At 45.7% G+C, this 20273-nt stretch overlaps 2 long non-coding RNA genes across 3 annotated transcripts; one reads left to right on the forward strand and one right to left on the reverse strand.

Annotated features, from left to right (window-relative positions):
• Window positions 1–6308: 6308 nt before the first annotated feature.
• LOC134478311 (uncharacterized) lies at window positions 6309–16614 on the reverse strand. Of its 2 annotated transcripts, none has more exons than XR_010050872.1 (2): window positions 16491–16614; window positions 6309–6611 (listed from the first exon to the last, which is right to left on the reverse strand). It is a non-coding gene; the product is annotated as an uncharacterized LOC134478311 (long non-coding RNA). The 2 variants fall into 2 exon arrangements; XR_010050873.1 differs by lacking the exon at window positions 16491–16614 and adding an exon at window positions 7127–7697.
• Window positions 16568–20243, forward strand: LOC134478310 (uncharacterized). Its single transcript, XR_010050871.1, has 2 exons — window positions 16568–16705; window positions 18171–20243. It is a non-coding gene; the product is annotated as an uncharacterized LOC134478310 (long non-coding RNA).
• Window positions 20244–20273: the final 30 nt, after the last annotated feature.

Genomic DNA, 20273 nt, shown 5'->3' on the forward strand with positions numbered 1-20273 from the left:
CCACCTAGGCTATGTATTTGAGTATCTTGATATCTATCGTCCTGCCACTGCTAATAGGATTAAAGTCAGGCAGGCCCTGGTGTGCTGAATCCTGAAAGCCAGTGACTACTGTCCCACTACAGTTCAGTGACAAATCTTAAGAATTTGAAAATCTGTACTCTCTAAATGAATTTACATATTTCTGTAATTTCTTTCACAATTTACCACAATGAGCTTATTTTAAAAGGGTGCGCCGATGTTGTGAGAGCTGGGCTGGACTAAGCTAAGAGGAGGGAATCTTTTTAGGGCTTTTTCTGCACTGGGACCAGGCACTACAGCTGCCTGACCAGTTGTGCAAATCCACTGGGCTTAGAGAGACCAGGAACCTGGGAAGCTCAAGTTTGCCTCTCATCTGAGATTTCCGTTAGGGAACCCTAAAGAAAGTTAAAACTTTAATAAGAAACCACATATGATCCAAGACACCTATGCATAATTCATTGGCTTTTACAGTCCTTACCAACTAATCAATTAGCGGTTAAACAACAGTATGGGTTTGGTGTCAGATTTAATTCCTTCACATACCAGTTTTATGTCTTGGGGCAAGATCCTTAACTTTTCCAAGCCTAGTTTTCTACCCATAAACTAGAGACAATAAAACATGCCTGATCTGCCTCTGAGGTTGTGAAAAGTAAGCAAACAAGCATACAAATGCTTTTTTTATAAACTGTGAGGCACTGTAAAATTTTAATTATCTCTATCAGCATTCAACTTCACTTTCTAAATTAAGCTCAGTCTTAAATTTAGTAGTGAAATGAACTTAAAACTCTGCTCTGGGGAAGGTACATGTTACTAATGTCAATTTTAAAAATATAGACTACAAAACAAATTCCTGAAGTTACAATTATGTGCGTGAAAATAATTGTTCTTTTTAAAATATAGTTTCTTTCTCTTATCAAGCGAAAGCTTAAAAAAGAGCCACTGGGCCGAGGTGATTTTTACTCTCATATTTTAAGGAGCAATTTTTACTCAGTTGGTCCATCTAGAATAGAGCTACAGCCCAACTCGTTCTCAGTAGCCACTGCCCATCCTTCAAAGGGCACGCACACTTTGATGACAAAGAAAATCTCATTCTTTGGATCCTGTACTTGAATTTTCCACCAAAGAAACACTTATTAGTTGGTCCCACATTGTATGAAAACCTTCTTTGCTGCGATAAGCAAAGCTCTTCAACTTTCAATCACTTTGATCCAAAACGGATTTTACAGATTTGGCTGCCAGGACAGGTTGACGGATAGGCTGATCTCCATTAATGCACAGGAGCGAGGAATAGCCTGCCAGTGTAATCATTCTTAAATCCACATCTGCCAGCCTCCAGGGCATAATTAACATTATTTTATTTTATTTATAAAGCTGCAGTCTGTGCAACCCTGCCCTTGGGTGTTGGTAGAGAAAACGAGCATATTATAACAAATAAAATATTATGGAACAACAAGTTATAGCTTATACTAATTAAACATGAGAACCATAAAATAGCCTTATTGCCAGGCAGCTGGGAGAAGAGCAAAGTCCTTTAACCACTAAGACTGGGACACATTGAAAGAAGAGATTTTTCCTGAGCTATTCAAGAGACATGGGCATCGGTAGAGGGAAGAACTGGAGAACAGTGAGCTTTAGTAGGAGTAAATTACTCCCCAGCCAAGCTCACAAAGGGTTGCTGAGTAAGGTAATAAGCCAGTGCTGCCCCAAAGACCACAGCAGGGCAAGGTCATATTTGATTCCTAAGATGTGTAGTCCATCTTTAAATCACTCACTGAAGCTTTCCTATCAGTCTTATATGATGTTATCTTTTTCATTTTCCAAAATAAGCAGAACTATATATATATATATTTGAAACCAGAGCCTTGAGCATGCTAAGCAAGTACTCTATCATTAAGCCACACCTCCAGCACCCCATTCTTTTTTATTTTATTTTATTTTTTGTGTGTGTCTTTTTCCTTTTCATCGGTACCAGGGATAGAACTCACGACTGCCTGCTTGCAAGGCAGGCGCTTATGCCGCTGAGCTAAATCCCCAGCCCCTCCCATTCTTTTTTATTTTTTGACTCAATATTATTTTAAAACTTAAATACTACTTAACTGCTCCATGTATACAAATCATAACACTAAAAATACGTATTACAAATAAGTACACACACATATATAAAAGCCTATACACAGACTAATACATTATATGCATGCACTCACAAATATATCTGTGAACTTACAGGCCCTTCCACAGATGGAACAACATAGGGAAACTATTTACCTACAATCCCAAATACAGACCCAGTCTAGTAGGCTTCCTTAAAACAAGAGTATACTCTAATTTTTCTTTAAACTTCTACAGTTTTGCATTGCTATCAAAATATTTTTGGAAATTCTGTAATGTTTCTCCTTTTCCCTTGGCTTCTTATTTCTGGCAAGGACTAAGCCCCAAAATATCTTTCCTCTGGGACACTGAAATAACGGTCCCAAAGCAGCTGCTTGAGCTATAGCTATTCAGAGATTGGGGCCGAATTTCCAAGGAAGGCCGCTTGTAACTGAGTCAAAGCCCAGCCTCCCAAGACCTTCAGAGACCAGGTGTGTGTGTGGCTTTTGTCTTTCTGGATCCTCTCATTTTCGTTTGCAATTCTGTCTGTTGTTTCACTTCTCCTTCTTCTCTCTTGTTGTTTCTGCCCTAGCCCTTGTCTGGGTTTTATTTTAGATGTGCAGAAAGAAATCCTCCAGCCCCACCCTGGAACCTACTTCCCCAAAGCTCCCTTCCTGTCATGGCGCACAGTGCTGGATTCCTGTCATCCTCGACCACCTCCCTTGAGTTTAAGAGCAACTTCAGAGCACATCTGGCCGGTGAAAGAGGCCACCACCATCAACAAGTACATCTGCCTGGTGACCTGTACTGAGTCTGCCTGCAGACCAGCAAGGCTTGGGGTCCATTATGTGGCCCCCTGGGGCCTCTTCTGCACTGGAGCCTGAGCCACACACCTTGAGCTCAGCAGCTCTCAGCTAGAATCACCTGGGAATTTTTTCTACAAATACCTTTATCAAAAAATTGTTTTCCAAACAAAAACAAAAAAACCCCTTTGTTCAGGCCCATTGAGCTGAATCTCTGGGCCCTCGCTTGGGCGGTGCGATTTTTTTTTTTAACAGCTCCCAGATGACTCTATTGTGCAGCAGGGCTAAGAGCCACTGATGCAGATTCCGCTGTGGAAGTTATCCAACCCAAGCTCACTCCCTTCCTTCCAAGTACACCCCAGGAGATTCCTCTGCCTGTTCTCACACCAGAGGTTTCTGGGAGCCAGGAAATCAGGAGGCTTGGGAACACAGGGTGAGAAAGGAAGAGGGCTGAAAAGAGAGAGGTGCCAAGGTGGCAGAAGCAGTGTTCGGGGCTCTCCCTCCCCTTGCCACATGTGGACCGCACGCAGCTGGTGGACATAAGCCCACCTCCTTCTTCCGGGGCCTGACCTTGCAAGATGTCGGGGACACGGTGCTTGCAGTATCTTCTACCCTGGGATGAGAGAGGGAACAACAACACAAGTACTGGGGGCTCAGAAACTGAGATTGGGAAACTCTGGGCAGAAGACTAAGATCTCTGTGATTGCCTTTGTCCAGCCAGCAAAGGACAGTTTTAAAACTAAGTGACACTATGCTGCAAGGGGTGGGATACAATAACAAATATGATTTCACATGCAGAGGAGCTGGAGAGGCAGGCAGCTGCTCGCATATATGATGCAATCCGTTCCTGGTCACACCAAGGCCAGGGACTGTGCTGGCAGGACTTCTGCGAGTGTGTGCGTGTATGTGTGTGTGTATGTGTGTGTGTGTGAGAGAGAGAGAGAGAGAGAGACAGAGACAGAGACAGAGACAGAGACAGAGAGACAGACAGAGAGAGACTCAGACCTCCAAACCCCGATAATCCCAACTGCTCACCACAGAGCTAGGAAAGAGTAAGCAAGGCCCCACTTGGACCCCAGAACTCAGATACACAACCCCCCTCTGGGATTTAAACACCCCTGGTTGCTTAGGCAACTGGTGGGCCCTTCTGAAGTTTCTAGGCCAGTGGCCTGCTGGGAGAGGGGCCTGCCCGGCCGCTGAGCTTCTGCTCAGAGCTTCTTGGCCATCTGCCTGCCTTCCCCTGGCACGCTGGAGTTTCTGTTGTGCTCTTGGCTTGTTCCAAGCAGGGAATGTCTCCCTGCCTCCACCCCTCTTTCCGTCTGTCTCTCTCCCCAGATGTCTCAGGGCTTGTGGGAAAGCATGTTCTTACAGCCCAGCAGAGACTTTCAGAGACAGGCCTTCCCTTGCTGCTGTAGGAATCTGTTGCCCCTGAAACAGGAGGGGACCAACAGGAGAGTGGAGCTGCCCTGCCTTCTCTGATAGAGCAGCTGAGTGGCTCCGGGTTCCCCTTTGCACCACCAGGGGAATTCACAAGCATCTGGAACTCAGGCCCTTGCCCTGGGAACAGGCATGATGCAGGCAGGCGTGTGACATGGATGAGCTCCAGCTATGGAGGAGCAAGAGGCTTTCACATTCTCTTATGCAATGAAAATCCTCCTGTCACACAACCTCTGTTACCTGAAATTTTAGGTCTCTGTCTCTGTCTGTCTCTGTCTATCAGAAATTCAAACAAACTGAGCCTGGTGGTGCACACCTGTAATCCCAGCACTTGGGAGGCTGAGGCAGGAGGATCACTGAGAGTTCAAGGCCAGCCTCAACTGTATAGTGACACCCTGGTCCTAAAAAAAAGAAAGAAAGAAAAGAAAAAGTCAAGCAAAGACTTGAAGCAAGTGATATCCAATAAACAACCAACTTGCTGTGCCTCCCACCTCTCACCCCACTCCCTGCTGATCCATTGTGTGATCACTGCCACTCCTTGCTACACCCAAGGCAAGAACACAACTTCCAGGGATAAATGTGTGTACCTCTCAACTTTAAGAATAGTGTTTAATGAATTTGCACTCTGATCTAATATTCAGACCCAGCACTCCTGAAATACTGACTGTGGCATGGCTTTAAAACTCGCCGGGTGGGGGTGACGCTGGTGGCTGGGAGCAGGAATGCCCTACAGGCAGATCCTCCCACTGGAGGAGCTGGCAGGAAACTCCTAGCTGGAACAAATCCTCCTGCTGCAGGGGCTGCCTGCCACTCTCATTTTTAGAAACCAGAAAAACATGAAATGTAGAAAGGGTTCCAGTTCGACCCATCCCACCCAGGCCTGGCCTGAGGAAAACTAGGAAAGAGGCCAGGCAGGACAGGCCAGGCTCCCAGCGCTGTCCACTCCTGTGAAAGTCAAGGACCCTGCTCCCCAGCTCAGTACAGACTGAAGCAGCTCACAGCACACGCAAACTGAAATCTTTCTATACAGCTCAGCACAGAGGAAATCAGAATTATGTCAAGGAGTCAATATAATAATCATCCCAATAATAATAATGGCTCCAGAGATTCTTTTTATTATTTATTTTATTTTTTGAGTGTCTCACTACGCAGTTCAGGCTGGCCTGGAACACACGATGTAGCCCAGGCTGGCCTCGAACTCACAGTGATCCTCCTGCCTCAGCTCCCAAGTACGGAATCACAGGTGTGTGCCATCACACCTGATGACTGCTCCTGGGATTCTTGAACTACCTGTGCAACCTCAGGCAAATAATCTAACCTCTCTATTATAAAATGATGGTCTTTATATACTCTACCCTGGCCTCAGGCTTGTCATAAGCATCAGATGAGATCATGTGAAAGCTTTTGTGAAAATATAAAACTTGATTTGAAACCCATGTAACCTATTAATTCCAAAACAGATGCCACACCTAAAGTTTATGCCTGGTAGACAGTATCTTAGTTATCTGCTGATGACTAAATATGCAGGATTTGGTAGTATTTGCCATATTATATTTTTCTTAGGATATTCCCAAAATGCAACCAGGGATATATAAACAGGCTCACAGCAGATAACCAGTTATCACTGCATTTACCGCAGCCAGTGAGTGGCCACCTGGAGATGCAGTAGGGTCCCTAAAGGGTGCACTGCACAGCTCAGAATGGGTGGAGCAAATCTCAATTCAAATACATAAAACTCATATCTATTCTCATTGAATGCGGCTACTTCAATGATTTGTGAGCAGGCTATTCAATGAGTTCACAAAAACATTTCCCTCCAGCTCCAGCTGGCAAGATGTCAAGGCAAGAAAACACATTTTCTGTTCTCTCTCTTGCCCCTATCGGGGATGGATAACCCTAATTCTCACCACCCCATTTCCTTAGGCCATTCACAGCAATTGAATCGCTACCCATCCCAATGAGTCTTATGTAGACAATTTTAATGCACAGTAGCATCCATAATAGAACCATGTTGTGAAATTTCAGATTTACTTCTAATTCCGTCTTTGACAGACCAAATTGAAGCCACGGGTTATGCTCTGCTATGGCCATTTAACACTAGTGGGAAATCGAGGCGCCCTGTAGTTTGTGGGAGTTTCCTTCTCCCATTGGCCTCAGATCAGACCGAGGCATGTCTGCATCTATCTTGGTGGCTGTCGGTCCACAGGAAGGCCTTGTCTTTACTAGGAGAAGGGCATGGAGAGGACAGCTGGTGTTCCTGAGGTCCTGGAAATGCAGGAGATGAGAGGTGAGGACACTGTGTTTGTTCATTACGCACTGCAGTCAAGTACTATGCAGCTCAAAGGTGTTTCTCTAGATGCATAAAAAAGGCACAGACTCTACTCACTCATTCTTAAGTGACCAGGCATCCTCACAGTTACTTATAAATAAGATTATCTATTTACATTTTTTTGCAATATGTTTTCAGAGATGGTAGCAATATCACTATTAGTTATTATCTCTACTCTCATGACAAAACCCTGAGGTAATTATGATCTCTATAGATAAGAAGCTTAAAAAGATTAGGGAACCTGCCCAGTGTTCCACAGCTACTTTGTGGCCAGCAGATTCTGACCTACCCAGGCATTGTGGTACCCACCTGTAATACCAGCCCTCCAGAGGCTGAGGCAGGAGACTGGCTACCCAGTCTCAAAAAATAAAACAAAACAAAAAAAGCAAATTCCAACCCATGTGTATCTAATTCCTAAATCCAAGTCTTTGCTCTTTACCAGAACATTCACCTGCTTTCCTGAGTCAAGCAACCTTTGGGAAGAAGAGGGTTAAATTGAGTCCTGAAGGTAGAATATGACTTGGATTGCCTTGAATTGAGGCAGAAGGGCAGAGTGTACCCCAAATTGCCACGTTCATATCCCCAGGACCCCAAACACAGCCCACGACGTGAATGGATGGGTGGTGGGTAGGAAACAGCATATGAAGGTAGAGAGACAGTATCAGAACACAAGCCAGGGAAGCCGACAGGAGAAAGGGGAAGGGGAAAGGGACAGAGAAGCAGACTGCAGCACAGTGCTCATCCCATCAGGCAGGAGCCAGCGCGCTCCAAATCAGCAGAAATCACCACACAGGAGGACTGGCAGAAGTCTTCAGGGAGCAGCTTGACGTAGTTCTGTGAGCTGTTGGGAGTGAATTTCTCAAGCTGGATCTGCCCAGGCAAAGCTACAGTCAGCCTGGTGTCGATGTGCAGGTGAGGACAGGCAGAGGGACCAGAGTGAGAGAGGATGACCCTGGGGACTGCAGCAAGGACGCAGGAACAGGCTAGGCAGGGCATGGAGCTCCCGGTCAGAAGCAAGGGGAAGTGTCGAGTGTACAGTCAGGACTTAGTCAAAGGACAACACACATCTCTCGTGACTGAATCATTGACAGGAAGAGAAGAAGCGGCTCCTCTCATCTGCACAAGGGTACTCAGATGCAGAGATACTATGAAAATACTCAGTTCAGCTCTCCTGCACAAACAATTGCTTTTAAAAATCTTTAGACATGGTGATGCACGCCTACAATCCTAGTCTCGGAAGGCTGAAGCAGGAGGACTGCTGTGAGTTCGAGGTCAGCATGGACTACATAGTGAGACCTTGTTTCAAAAAAGCAGAACAAAGACAAAAAAAAAGAATCTCTGGTCATCAGGTCAAAGGAACTGGCTACTGGTCTGAGCAAGAAGATGGAAGTAATCTTCATGGGACTAAGAGGAAAAAAAGCTCCTCAAATTAGAGTAGTTCTTTTGCCAAACCTACATGATCCTCTTGCTAGTCAGACTCGTGAACCGAAAGGGGACCACTGCGTACGTTCTCCTTGGAAGAACCTCACAGTCGGTGGAGACCGGGTAGCCAGAAGCAAAAGCGTCTGAACAATGAGTTGGCTTTACTTTCTAGAAACAGGGAGAGCTCTGATCTTATGCCCTCTGCAAAGGTGAAAGGTGGCTCTTTGCATCTTCTAAAAAAAGGCTAAAACAAATGAGGTGTGATGGCACATGCTTGTAATCTCAGCCCTCTGGGAAGCTGAGGCAGGAGCATCACAAGTTGAAACCCTAGCCTGACCAACTTAGCACGATCCTAACTTAAAATAAAGAATAAGAAAACGGCTGGGGATTTAGTTCAGTGTAAATGCCCTGGGTTTAATCCCTTGTATCATACACACACACACACACACACACACACACACACACACACACAGGCACGCAAAATAGTAATAATAATAATGACCTATGAAGAGTGACTAGAATTCCAAATATTTGTGACTCAGCACCATTACTGTATCAGTACTATAACTATACTTTGGTCACTTATATCCACAAGGATTTTACCTTTAAGAAATGCACCTTAGGGGGCTGGGGATTTAGCTCAGCGGCATAAGCGCCTGCCTCACAAGCAGGCAGTTGTGAGTTCGATCCCAGGTACCAATAAAAAGGAAAAAGACAAAAAAAAGAAAGAAAGAAAGAAATGCACCTTAGGATGCCAAGAGGTTGATAGTATTTTTTATTTTATTTAATTAGTTAATTAAATTGTTTTTGGTGGGGAGGTCTCTTTGTGTAGTTCAGGCTGACCTGGAACTCACTAAGTAGCCCAGGCTGGCTTTAAACTCACAATGACCCTCCTGCCTCAGCCTCTGAGTTCTGGAAATAATGAACTCAGACCTGGCTGGGGTGGGTAGTATTCTACAAACAGTAGAGAGTTTGAAAGCCCCAGGCAGAGACTTTCATTCAGCCATTCAGCAAATATCAGACATCGTTTCTAGCACTAAAAAAAAATCTATCAGGTGAACAACACAAGCAATGCTGTCTTCATAGAGCTTCCTTTCTATTAGAGACAGCTAATAAATAATATAAAAGTAATATATAAATTCATAGGTTATAAGGGGATATGGGCCATGTAAAAAAGCAGTGGGTATCATGGGTGGGACAGTGTCACAATTTAAAATAAGGTAGCCAAAGCCTTATTGACATGGTGACACTGGGCAGGGAGCTGGAAGACACAAATGTGCTGCTCCTCAGTTACAATACAGGACCTGCACATAAAGTTTTCCTTAACAGTCAAGTCAAGGCAAAAGCAATGCATCAACTGGGCACAGGGCTGTGTGTTTGTAATGCCAGCACTTTAGGAAGCTAAGGCAGAAAGACTGAAAGTTCAAACCTGGCCTGGACAATTTAGTGAGACCTTGTCTCAAAATTAACAAATAAGGCCAGTATGATGGCACACGCCTATAATACTAGCACTTGAGGGTTGAGGCAGGTAGACTGCTGTGAGTTCAAGCCCTCCCTGTGAGTCAGTGCCATGCTCAGGCTGCTGTGGGGAGAGCCAGACGCCAGCCTTTTCCTGTCAGTTGATGCCTTTCTCAGACTGCAGAGGAGGAAAACAAGATGCAACGAGAAGCAAGACCTCCCTGCAAGTCAGCGCCATGTGTGGGCCACTGTGGTGAGAACGAGACACCAGCCCCTTCCAGCTGGTGGGCTGGAAGATAAGAAGAACCGAGGTGTCCCTCTTCCGCAGCTGTAAGTGACCAGCTGATCCAGAGAAACACAGGTTGTGATGATGGCTACTGAGGTGTATACAGCTTAATGCTTGTAGTGTTTAGAGTTTCACTGACTGCAGGGGTAAAGCCGGTGGTCTGACCATCTACTCAGTGGATAGCAATGTGCAATGTAGCATCTGTGGGGGATCTTCTTCTGAAGGTGGTAGCCATTGTTCATTCCCTATTATCTTGTTGAAGTCCTATATTCATTGTTTTGTTGGGTTGACTTTTATTCTGTTTTGTCTTGTTTGATTTTATTATATCCAATAGCACGGGCAGTTATTTCAAAGATAACAAGATATTTGGAGCCAGGGATTTAGCTCAGCAGCATAAGTGCTTTGCCTTGGAAGTGCATGGTGAGTTCGATCCCCAGTACCCATTAAAAAATAACAATAATAACAAGATACGTTATGGTAGCCATTTGGATTTATTTATCTTGTTTTGAAGTCTTTTATTTCATTCATTGTTTTGTTTTTATTGGTTCTATTTTGTTCTGTTTAATTTTTACTATATCTGAAGGTATGGGCAGCTATTTTGAAGACAAGAGACATTATGGTAACTATTGCTGACTTCCTATTACCTTGTTTTGAAATCCTGTATCATTTAAAATGTTTTGTTTTGATTGACTTTATTGTTTTATTTTGTTTGGTTTTATTCTTTTTAAAATAAAAATTTCAAAAAAATAAACTACATAGCAAGACTGTGTCTCAAAAAAACCAAAGCCAAACCAAAATAAAATGAAACAAAGCCTGAGGATATAGCTCAGTGTAAATGTCCTGAAATGGGTTCAATCTCTAGTCCTGCCAAAAGAAAAGAATAGTAAAGAGAAAAGAGAAGAGAGGCATTTGCTTATATCTGGTATAAGCAGAGCTGGGGAGGAAATGTCTTGTCACAAAGCTAATTAGAGACACATTCGCACACTTGCATTTTAATAACAAAAACAATTATAAATCTTACTTTTGCTGAGGCATAATGTGCTAAACTACTATCCTGTAAAGCCTTATTTTTGGAGACAGGGTCTCATAATGTAGTTAGGCTGGCCTCAAACTCATGGCAATCCTCCTGTCTCAGCCTCCCTAGTGCTGGGATAACAGACATGCATCTCCACGCCTGGCTTTAAATCCTTTCTATATGAGAAAGTTTCCCCTTGTTAAATTCTGATCCTACTTATTCATGTCTCTCTCCATGCACTATTCTCTCTCTGAAAACACAGTAACCACTGCTATCTTATCAAGATTAAAAACACAAACCAAATATTTGTACGGGATAATTCATAGCCACCAGCAAGTCTTAGCATTACTTTAGTAGTGTATGAGAGGAAGGGCTGCAGGTATCTCTGGGTTGGAGGGAATTTGGTTAGATTTTGAAAGATCCTGGGTTTGGTGGGCATCACAGAGGGAAAAAGAAAAAAAAGCTAATTTTAAAAGTTAAACTAAGAGCCAGGCGTGGTGGTTCATGCCTGTAATCCCAGCACTCGGGAGGCTGAAGCAGAAGGGTTACTCTGGGTTAGAGGCCAGCCTGGGCTACATAAACAAATTCAAGACAGCCTGAATTGTAAATTGAAATAAATAAATAAAAATTAATCTAAGTATTGTATGAAAGTTATCAAAATCCTCTTTTCCAGAAAAACAGTCAGCTGTCCTACTGCACCGCCATCAGCTTTTATCTCCCAGTTGATGTTATATTTATGACTTTTATCTGGAACAAAAAGAGGCTGGGGATTATGAATTAGATACATTTGACAGGTAACCAATGATAACAACTCACCTTGAAGTGCACATTGTGAAAATTGGAAGGCCTTGTTCCAGAGTCCAGATTATTAGAATATATTGATTTTTAAGACTTTGGAATCCCAAAAGTCTCTCACAGGTAGGAAGTGATCTTACTGGTGGACAGGTCAGGGGTGTGACTGGGAACAGAACCCACTTTGAGGAAGTTCCCCGCAGAGCTTCCCACATTCCTAAACTACAGCATGCATCTGACCAGCTGACGCATCAGCAAGTCCAGGACTCGCTTCTATCGCGTGGCTCCCCTGGGTCTGTCTCCTGCTACACAGCAGCTGGGTGCAAAGACACAGCCCCTCACCCTCCAGCCTTCTGCACCCGGCTGCCCCGATTGCTTCCCACTTCGCTCACCTAGCATGGCATGAGCTGCCCAGACCAGCATGTGCCGCCCCAGTGCCTAACAACTCATGCGACAGGAACTCCACTTCTGCTTTTGGGGATTTACTGACAATTGCATTATTTCCTTTTCTTCTCTTAAGCAATTCTGCTTGTGCAGAAAAACATGATCAACAAGTGACAAAACAGAAAAGTGATGGTAATAACCACACCAAACTTGGACAGAACCTCCTAGCAATGTGTGTTCTCGCAGAAGACTAGCAGAACAAAAACTATCTTCACAAAGAAACGGAAGCATGGCTTAACTTTTTTTTTTTAAAGAACTAAGAATCGAACTCAGGACTTTATACTCGCCCGGCAGGCGCATTGCTGCTGAGTTATAACCCCAGCGCAGCATAGTTTAATTGTGATTGAAACAGATAAGAAACAGTTCCTTTCTCAGGCAAAAATACCCCAGACTCCTGGGCACATTAAACACTGCAGTATCAGGTTAATGATATGTTAAATATGCTTGTTTCTTTCCCACGTCTTACAAGATCCTCGACTCCAGGCCTTGGTTTAGAGTAGGATTTCCCATCGAAGCACAGCAAGAATGGAAGCTTCCTCCCAGGCATTTTCTCCTTGACCTGTCCTCACTCTGGGTTCCATTCATGACTTTCTACAGCCCCTGAGCAAGCGTAGCTGTCCTGATAGCCTCCCCGTATGTGTAGATGAATTAATTGCAATGAGATGAAGTGACCAGAGCTAGAATTCAAGCCCTTGACTCCAGCTGATGTGTTTTTGCTCATCGTCACCCAAGCGATTCATGAAAGGCGGAATGACTGCCTGTTTTGTGGATCCCAACAATTCCTGGCTCCCCCAACTCCCCTCACTCCCTCAATGCCCAGGGAGACCTTTGTGCTGCTCTGGGGTGCATTCGTATCCAGCATCTCTTCTCTGTCCATTGCCAGAGCGCTGCCTCTCCGGCACAGGACTGATAGTCATGCTATTTAACTGGCTGTCCCTAGGCACCGGCCAATCAGAAAGAAAGCTGGCTTCCTGCTGGTCCACAAGGGTGCAGACAGTGAGGAGGTCAGAAGGGTCCAGTCTTCTGTAATTTGTGTACAGTATACAATACTTCCAATTTATTATTCACTTTACAAACACTCAGGGCCTACAATGGACAGAACTTGTGAGAAGAGCCAAGCCGATTTGTCCCACCTTACTTCCTCGTAAGGTAGGTAAGAAATGCTCATCAACAACTATAATAAAAATCAGAAAGTCATTTGTGTTTGAAGAGGAGTCGAGGAAAGTGAGTATGGGAATTGAAAAACAAAGGGTGGTAAATCAGAGAGGGCTTCCTGGAGGGGGCCTGGGGTGCCCGGGGCCCTCAGCTCTCTCCCACTATGTCTACAGCGGTCTGCATATCACTCGTTCCTCTCACAGCTTCCCGCCAACAGCCTCAGTTGAGCCGGTGCTGGGACCTAGGCGCACTCTGCCCACTGCATGTGTGCCCTCTGGGCCAGGAGCCAGGCAAGACCAAAGCTAGGCTGCAGCCAGCTGCCTCCGAGCATCCTGGGTTGCCCGCTGTACCCGGGTGGCCATCTGATCGTGTGGGCAGCGTTCAATGCCAGCTCCCCCCCAGCCCTCAGTGCAGTCCCTTACCCCTGGCAAGTGCCCGCTTGTTCTCTGGGGCTGGGAACAAAGTGGGGAGTGGCGGGCCTGCGAGTGGGCCCTGGACCTAGGAAGCCTTGCCTTGAGCAGGAGGGCTGGTCCTTCCCTACCTTTTGGCCACATCCTGTCCTCCCCCCCTTCCTGCCCTCCACTCCCCTTCTCCTCCCCTGTCCCAGGGGGCCACAGGACAAGGAACTCAGTTGAGGTTTGAGGTGGAAAAGATCTGAGAGGAACGGGAGCTGTGCAGCTGCTGCAGACAACGCTGACTGAGAGTAAAGGCTTTCCCTGAGGCCAGGGGCAATGGCATAAGCACCTGTGGCAAGAGTGAGTTTGATCCCTGGTACCAAAAAAACCACTGCTTTCACCATCACCTATACTGTGCAAGGGTCCCTTGTAATTTTAATTCAAGGACAGAAACAAAACCAGATGTGGTGGCACATGCCTAAAATCCTAGCACTCCAGAGTTCAAGGCCAGGCTGAACCACAAAATGAGACTTTGTCTCAAAACAAGACAAACAAATAAATAAATAAAATTTAAAAGGTCAGAAACTAGTGATGTGCTAGGTGGAGAGAGCATGGCTGAGGAGTTCCGATGATCTGCCCAACTCTCCTCCTTGTAAGATGAAGGCACAATTCCTATTTACCTACAACTGGTGATTTGACAGGGAGGCTCCTCAGGAGGTGAGTGAAAATCTGAACAGGCTTCTCTGCATCATGCAAGAAAGAGGTGTTCTGTGCTCCACGGCAGCCACCGCAGCCAGGATCACTCGCTGACCTCATGTCCTGCAGATTTCTGAGAACGGCGGACTCCTGTCCATCCTGCACGTGCACATCTGCCTTCTAATCTGCAACCTGGTTTCCTGAGAGAGCTCGCTGGCTTTAGAGCATCCTGTGTGTTCCTCCAGCCCCAGTCTTTGGACAAAGCCGCCGCCTATTGCAGCTTTTTGAACTGGAGTCTGGACTCATTTGCAGAGGCCCTGGATTCTGAAGAAGAATCTCTGTGTTTTTTGTTTTCTCTTTGAAGAGATTCTAAAGACTTTAACACGAACATCATTCACATCATCACCTTTTTACAGAGCACTCTGTTATTCATGTCAGTGGCTGGACAGGACCTGCATCTGTGACTGTGTTGGTCCAGTGAGCGCCTACTCTCATGTGTCACTCAGATGAAATGTTTGTCAAACTGAGACACACTCAAGTGTCTACAGATGCTCAAGTGTGTGAAACACTTTCCACCATAAATAATCTGACAGCTGGATTACACATCACTGTCTCGTAAATTTGGTCATGATGAATCGATCCTTTTCCGAGTCATCATAATCTTGAGTGAAGAAGCCCAGAACTTACTGGAACTGTAAAAGCTGAACCCTTTTATCCATCCTAGTATACTGTAAATTGGTGAAGTAGCCAGCCAGATAGTGTCCTCCTGAAAAGCTCACTTCTGTGTGATAATATATTACAATGAATCAGCCAGGTGAATCTTAAATTTGAAACAGAAGGGTTCTCTGATCCTGGGTAAGTTCCTTAATCTCTGCTCTCAACTTTGTAATATATGTGATATATGTCACTTACTGCTGTCAGTGGCATATATCACATATATTGACAGATATACATCATTGCACATTTGCATTTGCCCAAACCCCTAGAACATGCACCACCAGGAGGGGGCTCCTGGGAACCCTGGGCTTTGAGGATAACAGAGTGTCAATAGAGATTGTGCATGTATTGGGATGGGGTGTATGGGAAATCTCTCTACTTTCCTTTTGATTTTCTGTAACCTAAAACTACTCTAATAAAGTCTCAGAAGTTTCTTTAGGAAAACAATGCATCTAAGGGATTTCTCAAGTTTGAGTCACAGAAGCAGTAAGCATGCTTCTAGATACAAGGCACAGAAAATAAGATAACAGAGGGGATTCACTGGTTCATGTGATTGAAAATTCAGTAGTAGTTCAGCCTTGGGATTGCAATCCAGTGGCTCAGCACGAGTCTCAAAACCAGTTCCTTTCTGCCACTCTGCCCTGCCAAACACAGCACGGTCTCCACCCTCACTCTAGCTCTCCTCATGGGGATGGTATGGTTGCCAGAAACCTGCCAGCCCCACACTTCCTCTGTGAATGCTTCCTTCTATTCAGCATTCCCAGCACGAATTCCAAAGTTTATTCAGATTAGAATTCTCAGACCTATTACCCCATCACTATGGGAGGCCGAGGCAGGAGGATCACAAATTCAAGTCTAGCCAAATGCCAGGAAAGAAAAATAAGTACGTTAGGCCACATGTGGTGAAACAGATCCAAAATCCTATGACTTAGAAGATGAGGCAGAAGCATCACACAGTCAAGGCCAGCCTGAGCAGTTTAGGGCAATCCTATTTCAAAGTTTAAAAAAAAAAAAAAGCTGAGGATGTAGCTCAGTGGGTTAGAAGGGAGAACAGGGAGGGAAAGGAATAAGAGAGAAAGGAGGAAAGGAGAGGGGAAAGGGGCGAGGAAGGGAACAGGAGGAAGGGGAAGAGAGGGCGGAAAGGGGGAAGGAGGGAGGAGAGGAGTAGAAGGGGAGGGAAGTGGAGGAGAAGGGAGGGGAGGGAGAGTGGGGGAGGGGAGGGAGGTGGAGGGGGGAGATGAGGAGGAGAGGAGGGGAGGGGGAGGAAGTCAGACCTCCTTACTGCTCCACCCCCAAGCCCCCCCCCAGCGAAGCCCAGCCCCCTCGCGGTGCCCTCGCGGTGCCCTCGCTGGCTCGCTGACTCCGCCCACGCTGCTAACTTTAGCTCCGCCCTGCTGGCTCTCTCCCTGCCGCGCAGCCACCCCGGGCTCCTCACCGTTCCTGGAAACAGACCGCACGTGTTCCGCTGCTGGTCAGGGACTTCGTGCTGGCCGGCCCCTCTACTCTGCCGGAGGCGCTTTTCTAGACAGCCGGTTGGGAGCCGCGGTGCAGAGAACCCCGAGAAGGCGGCCTGCGGCGGCGGCCAGCTCTGCACTGCGGCCCGCCGTGCCTGCCCTCACCTCACCGCAGCCTGCTAGCTGCTTGCTCTAGGTATTGATTTACTGTTTTCCTCCAACTAGAATGTGAAGTTTGTTTGACTGATGTGTTCTCAGGCCTTAGTACTGTGTTTTTGTGCAAAGTGGCTACAAAAAAGAAAAAGAAAGAAAAGAAAAGAAGACTGGTGAATGAAAGAGTGAATGGAACTGGCTCCCGGCTGCAGATCTACATCTGAGTTCTTAGGACATGCGCAATGGCAAAGCTGCGAGCATTACAGAGCAGGAACAAGTGGGGTCCAAGTTTGGAACTTAAGTTGCTCTCCAAGAACTCCTTAAGGACCAACGGCTAATCAACAGGATTAGCGCCTGTGGTACTCATTTAACATGCTTATTCCTGTGCCACCACAGTCCAACCATAATCTCTAGGGAGAGAAGCCATAAATATGATTTTCTTTTTCGAGACAGGGCTTGCTGTGTAGCCCAGGCTGACCTCCAACTCGCTGACCTCTAACTCACAGCCTCCTGAGTGGTGGGATTGCTGACATTCACCATCCTGCCTGGCTTTCTGTCTTTTTCTTTCTATAAAAAAAAAAAAAAAAAAAAAAAGCAATGGTGGGGGGGGGTCCCCTATTCACTAGAACTGAGCATAGTGTGAGGACTGTATAAAGGCCTCAGGGGAACAACACAGCCTGAGATATAAACAGAATGTGGCTGAGCGAATCGGGATCTAGTGGAGGTATTAACACATCAGAAGAAAAGTCTTGGGGCTGGAATTTAGCTCAGCGGCATAAGCACCTGCCTTGTAAAGCAGGCAGTCGTGAGTTCGATCCCCGGTACCGATAAAAAGGACAAAATCTGGGGAGCTTTTTGCCCGGTACTGACCAAGAGATGACAAGGGCCAGGCAGCCCTGTGGTGCTCTACCCTGTGGAGCTGTCCTCTGAGCCAGCTGTGTGTTTGCACGGAGGGCTGGATGGCTGGGGCTCCCTGTCCCACAGTGCTGGGGGCTGGGAGTCTGGAATCCAGGTTTCGCAGCGGTGGCTCCTGAGGGCCCCAGGCAGCACTGGGCTCTCCGCCGGTCCCCTGGGTCCTGGAGGTGCTGCAATCCTTGGCATTCCTTGGCTTTCCCAATCTCTGCTTTCATCTTCACATGGTGTTCTTCCTCTGTGCATGTCTGTGTCCCAATTTCTCTCTTTATTAGGGCCACGCCCTACTCCAGTACAACCTCATGTTAGCTAATTACATCTGTGACAACTTTATTTCAAAATAAGGTCATATTCTAAAGTACTAAGGGTTAGGACTGGGAGGACACAGTTCCACCCCTACCACTGTCCATTTCTGTTTTGAGATTTTGAGATTGCCAAACAATTTTGGGGGGTATGGGTGTCTAGCTCAAGGGGAGAGTGCTTGCCCAGCATGTTCGAGGCCCTGGATTCAATCTCTAGCTCCAAAACAAAAGGACAAACAAAAACCCTGTGGTCATGTTGGCCATTTAATAATTAATCAACTTTCTGGTTACTAGACTGGTTCCCTGGGTGCCAAGGGCTCAGCAGTGCGAGTCCAGGAGAACATGCTGGAGAAGAGCGTCCCGCAGTGAGCAAGAGTCTGCTCACTCTCAAAGTCCGCAGTGAGTGAGGATGGCTCGAATCAGTTTGGAGAAGCTGGGCACTTTGATGCCGCAAGTTGTGAGAGCTACAAGACGGTGCTCATTCACCTATGAGGTCTTGCTGTGACTCGACTGTGTACTTCAAAAGTCCATGCATGGGAAATTTAATCCCAAAATTTATATGTTAATAGCAATGGAGCAGAGGCCTCCAGGAAGTTGTCTTGGTTATTTTCTCATCACTGAGACATGATACCCATCACTCACAACTCTAAGGCGGAAAGATTTATTTTGGCTCACAGTTTATAGAGGTTTCTGTCTGTAGTCAGCTGGCTCCTATGCAGGCTGACGTGGCAGAGGGCCTGGCAGAGGAGGACGGCTCATGGCATCACAGCGGGAAGCAAGAGAACCATACAGGGAAGAGGAGGAGATATTCTTCCAGGCCACACCCTCAGTAACCCACCCCTCCTCCAGCATCATGCCTAGCTATAAAGTCGCCAGTGCCCCTAATCCATGATGCACATCACACCCCCATGACCGGGTCTCCTCCCAAAAGCCCCACCATGAGGCTTTGGGTGTACATCCAGGACAGACACCGTCCCACAAGCGATAAGGATTAAATGAATCCACATGGATGGAGGCCCCAGGAAGGCGCTGGTGGCTTTATGCAAAGAGGAAAAGAGATCCTAGCTGGCACTCTGGTTGGTCTTGCACTGTCGTGCCCCCGCCATGTTGTGGTGCAGGACAAGGCCTTCGGATGCCAAGTAGATGCCAGCACCATGCTGGCAGACTCCTAGCCTTCAGAACCAGGAGACAATCAAGTACTGTTTCATGGGCCAGGATTGTAGCTCAGTGGCACAGAGCCTTCCTGACAATTGTGAGTTCTTGAGTTTGATTTCTGGTACCCCCTCCCACCAAAAAGACAAATACTGTTCCTCATCAATTACCCAGCATTAAGTGTTTTGTTATAGCAACAGAAATCAAACTAAGATACACTGCAGAATTGGTTGATTTTTTCCCTTGGACATTATGGATTCTCTGTAGAACTGCAAGAGGGTATATCACCTTAGAAGATTCAGAAAACTTCAGAAAAACAGAGAAGCCAGGAGACACCCTGCTTCCTCCCAGCCTCCACATCACACCTACTTTCAAGGGCCCAGGCCCAGCATCTTCAAAAAAGAAGCTGTCATAATATGTGACCTTATTAAAAGGGATTAGACTGCTGGGAGTGGGGGTGTACATGCATAATCCCAGGACTCAGGAGACTGAGGCAAGGAGGATCACGGTGTGTTCAAGGCGAGTCTGAACTGCATATAGAGACTCTGTCTCACTAATAATAGTAATAATAATAATAGAATAAAAATACTTGAGTCACAAGCAAAGATTCCTGGTATTTTACAACTGATGATCCATTCTTTCCCAGGCGTTCTGCAAAGGTGAAGTTCTGAGACCCAGGCTTAAAGACTTGGGTAAATAAAGCTGCCGACCCAGGGGAACATCTACCTGCTTTGACTGTGCTAACAGCACAGCCCCAGTTGATGCCTTTCATGTCTGGGAGCCTCCACCAAGAAGAAATGTCCTGATTTCAATTTATTTTATTTTTTAAACAAGAAGTTTATTTAAGCAACAAGACACTTGACTTAAAGGGAAAACTAGGAATCTGTTTTTTTAAAGAATAATTTGCCCTACATCTAACAGCTATGTACAAAAAAAGTTGCAAAATTGTCCTTGGTTTTACAATGATAAGTGAAAAACATTAAGATTCCCCAATCAAACAAGATATATAAGGATTTTTGTGTTGTTTTTTCTGTTAAAACAGTGGGAGCAAAATAACTTCACTGGAATATAAAGATAAGAGCTGATGACCATTCCACTAATGGAGAAAGGGGATTATTTTCACAGAACCAGTAATTCCTCACTTCATCTCCATTTAATGTCAATCAAAACACATTATTGGCCATTTAGTAAAATAAACTGCAATATGCTCATGCACATACATTAGATACTTTATGTATAATAAAG

The sequence above is a fragment of the Cavia porcellus genome, unplaced genomic scaffold, assembly GCF_034190915.1.
Source record: "Cavia porcellus strain 051 isolate PalLab524CR breed Dunkin Hartley unplaced genomic scaffold, mCavPor4.1 scaffold_12, whole genome shotgun sequence".
Classification (NCBI taxonomy): domain Eukaryota; kingdom Metazoa; phylum Chordata; class Mammalia; order Rodentia; family Caviidae; genus Cavia; species Cavia porcellus.